Raw genomic sequence first — 4,559 nt, forward strand, 5'->3', positions numbered from 1 at the left:
TGCAGTGTGTTAATTACATGATCAACTGTTTGAAAATTGGCTCTGGCGTAGCTGGCCTTTGTATTTTTTCCAAGAACTGGTCACAGTTTACAATTAGGTTAAACCTAGGTTAGCTGCAGGTTCGGAGTGGACCACTTGGGTTTTCAGTCAAAGGGTTGTGAGTTTAAAACCCACTCCAGGGAAACGATCAATATTTCTGGCCTGCTGTTAGCTGCCAGTTGCGATCCCGGCCAAGAAAGGTTTAGCTGTTTCATTCTCCACAGATGTTGCTTGGACCTGCTGAGCCTTTCCAGCATCTTTAGTGATTTTGCCATCTAATGCAGTAGTAGGTATGTGCTGCTATGTTCTGGGCCAAGTCTTGTGGCGAGTTATTGGGGTGAGACCCCATCTGTTCTTTCACTAAATGGATTCCATTTAGTTAGAAAACCATAGAGTTTCTGCCCAATGTTCTGAACTATATTAATCCCTAAATCCTCATCAAAGAGAATCTTATCATTTTCATATTATTCTTTTAGAGACTTTTGAAGACTCAAAATTAGCTGCCAGGATTCAACAGTGCAATACTTCACTGTATATAAAACAATTCGGGGCTCCAAAGAAAGAAGTCTCCACTCTGACTGCTGTTACACAGAGCCGATGTGTGTTATTGTTAAATGTACTGAGCATTGAGCTGATCTCCAATCACACTCTGCAAAACATGTACAAAATTGGGCTTTATTACACTGAAGGAAATGCTGTGGAATTCTGCACATTAACCACACTATGACACGGGACCTATGCAGCACCCATAAGGAGAGACGGGAGTCGCTCACAACTGAAGTCAAATTTGTTGTCATCTGATTGTACAAGGACAACCTGATGAAACAGTGTTCTCTGGCCCTCTGTGCAAAAGACACAGACACACAACCAGAGAGTCTCAGGTGGTGAGTGTGAGCAGTTCCTTTGGTCGTTCAGCGTTCTCACTGTCCGTGGGAAGGAGCTGTTCCTCCATCTGGGGGTGCTGGCTCTGATCCTCCTGTATCTCCTCCCCGACGGGAGCAGCTGAAAGATGCTGTATGTGGGGTGGGAGTCCTCAATGATTTTGCGCTGCCCTCTTCAGACAATGATCCTGGTAGATCACATTGATGGGAGATGGGGGGGGGGAGGGGAAGGGGGGGGGGAAGGGGGGGGGGTAGGGAGACCCATGTGATCCTCTCTGCCACTCTTATGGTCCTGTGGATCATCCTCCGATCCATTTATCTGCAGCCTCCGTACGGTGATGCAGCCAGCCAGGCTGCTTTCAATAGAGCTCCTGTGGAAGTTTGACATGATGATGAACGATAGCCTTGCTTGTTTCAGTCTTCTCAAGAAGTGCAGACACGAAGGGGGAATGGTGTGATGGCATGGAAAACACCTCTCCTGGCAGAATTAATTAATAATCGACTTTTTAAAAAATATTAAAGTATTAAATAATTTTAAAATTTTTCTAGAGGTGTTAAAAGAATCTAGAACACAAACTGCAAAAAAAATGGCTGTAACTGAAATTACTGTAATGGAAGAAACTGGGCCTACCTTGAAGCCTCGGCCTCCAATCCTGGCTCCTCTCCAGCCTCGTTTTTCAAAGGCTCTGTGGGTAAGAATCCAAACTTGGGGAGCTGGAGAAGGTGGCGCTGGAGCATGGAAGAAAACTACACCGCGCATGCGCACTGCGGAAGTGTTGGAGTCGGAGTCTGCGGACCCCGACTTCTTCAGTGGTTGCAGGTCAAATAAGGGCTAAGCAGAAAGCCTGCCTGCAATTTCAACCATTAGCAACTTCCACAGAGGAAGAAGAAGAAGAAGAAGAGGTAAGAGTAGAAGAAGAAAGCCTTGTGCCACAATCACAGGGAGAGGAATCCGAAGAAGAGAGAGATCAATATATCCAAGGTAAAATGGATGCATATTATGTTACCCAAAAGCCTCTTGATCCACAGATTTTTCATGATTTTTGAAAAAATGAATTCAATTAGTGAAAAAAAATGGATGCAAATTAGATTTTACCACTCAATTGGGAGCTATTAATGACTGCAATGAAGACAGATATGGCAAAGTGTAATAAAACTGTTGACAAAATTAAAATTCAAAAACTTGAAGACTTTCAGGAATGTCATGGAGGTAGAAGAATCCCAAGATTCAGTTAGTAAGATAGAAGATTCTTTTATGGCGTGGAAAATACAGAAGAAAAATTTATGGCAAAAAGTTGACACGTTGGAAAATCAGAGGAGAAGAAATAATGTAAAAATTGTTAATCTGCCTGAAGTCTTTGAAGGCATTAATCCAGTACAATTTTTTCAAAATTGCCTGCCTGAAATCTTAGGTCCAGAGAATTTTCCAAATGATTTGGAACTTTAGAGCTCTGAGGGAAAAAAAAACCCATATCCAGCACAACCGCCATGCTCTATTTTGATTAAATGTGTTTGTTACCAAGATGAATGATTTTGAAAATGGCAGTTCAAAAAGCCAGGGAACAACAAAGCCCTTTAAAAATCCAGAATAATAGTGTTATTAGAGCAGATTTGAGTAATGAAATTGTCAAAAGAAGAAAAGAATTTAATCCAGCAAAGTCAATTTTGTGGAAGAAGGGATATAGATTTGCTTTTTTGATATCCAGCGGTTCTTAGTGTTTTATGAACAATTTCAAGCACAATTTTTTGCTAATGAGTCTGAAACTTTGGAATTTACCAGTTCATTGCCTAATATTAAGCAGAATGGAGGATGGTGTCTTTTGTCTCAACAAATGGAAGGGAGGGAACTTCAAGTCCCATTGCAGCTCACATCCAGGACCTACCTAAGGAACCACTTCTCTACTGCTGGTTTATTCAACCTTACAAGCGCACATAATTTCCACTGACTGCTCTTGCCCATTAAAGAGCTGAATCTTTATGAGCTTGCGGGTCCTGAGTTAATCCCCCAGCCCTACTTGACATTTACATGACGCTCATGGTTCCAGATTTTCTAACTTGGGGATGGACAGAATCTTTTGGAGCTGTCAAAACAAAGATGATCTTGGCCCTCAGATCCCCACTGATACAGGTGCTCTTGATGCACAGTAGTGACACTGACGCATGTTGTAACTTCCACATTCAACATCATTTCTACTCTGGTTTCAATCCTGCCAGAGCTGATACCCTGTTCTTCTGCCTGCCCCCTGTGGGCTATGAGTTCTCGAGACCCTTCTGTTCTTGTCTAAACTGGCCCTTCTCCAGCCAACATTAAAAGATACTTTCAGGTTTGCTGATGAGGCATGAGCTGGAGGTTTTCACCATTCAAGGGCTTTGGTTAAATACAATATGTACACGTGTAGTAGTCAATGTCATGTAAAATTGGACACCCCCGCCCCCCCCATTTTTGGCCCCGGTCTCCTACCCACCCGAGCTCCCTACGCCCCGTCTCCCTGCTCACCCAACCTTCCGACGCCCTGTCCGCCTGCCCACCCAACCTCCCGACGCCCCATCTGAGCTCCCGATGCCCTGTCCGCCTGCCCATCCGAGCGCCTGACGCCCCTTCCGCCTGACCATCCCACCTCCCAACACCCCAGCCCAGCCACCCATTCGAGCTCCAGATGCCCCAAGCGACATGGGTACTTATCACAGTCAAAAATAGTATGCGCGTAATAGTTGACCCCTACCTAAATTTTAACCTGAAAAATAATAGGTCCACAAAATTCGCCAATGATACGTGTAGCCATCCCGACCAAAGTGTGAATGCCTGGGGAGCAGCATCGATGAGGGCCGTGCAATGTGAGAAAGATGGAGGATCTGTGTGTGTTTCTTCTTGGAGCAGACATGGTCAAAGGGGATGAAGCAGGGAAGTTCTCAGCATCTGTGGAGAGGAAAAAGGTCCAAAACCCTTTATCAGAATCAGAAGTTCTCCCTCATTCCCTCTGTCTTCTGTCCACCCCTTTCCCTCACCATTCACAGAGCCATCCCGCCTCTCCCTGCTTGCTGGCATACCGCCCTCCTTTGCCCACCTATTACCTCCTGCCCGTGGGACTGTGCTCCTCCCCCTGCCCCTCCGCTCCCCCACCATTTTAATCATCCCTTGACGAAGGTTGGTTCTGTATCTTTATCTTTGCTGTGTAAAGTACGCTGCTTGCCCCTGCTGAGTTTCTCCAGCCTTGTGTTTTTACTTCAATCCACAGTGTCCGCAGAATTTTGTGTTGATGTTAACTGTTCCTCTTCCCATAGATGCTGAGACTTTCCAACATTTACCGGAAGTTAACGAGAGACCTGAAAGAGAAGGATGGTTACCGCAATGCTGTTACGGCGCCAGAGTTCGAATCCCACGCTGTCTGTAAGGAGTTTGTACATTCTCCCCGGGCCTGCGTGGGTTTACCCCGGGGGCCCCAGTTTCCTAAACCTACCGGGGATCGTAGGTTAATTGGGCAACATGGGCTGAAATGGCCTGTTGCATGTCTAACTAAAAAATTAGAATCCTGTCTTTGTAACTGGGGCGTTGAATACAAAGCTATCACGTTAAAGTTCTGCGTGCTTGCCGTCTGGTGGCAGATGGGTTGTTGTGAACAGAACTGAGCACCACACTGC

This window comes from Narcine bancroftii, chromosome 13, assembly GCF_036971445.1.
Source record: "Narcine bancroftii isolate sNarBan1 chromosome 13, sNarBan1.hap1, whole genome shotgun sequence".
Classification (NCBI taxonomy): Eukaryota; Metazoa; Chordata; class Chondrichthyes; order Torpediniformes; family Narcinidae; genus Narcine; species Narcine bancroftii.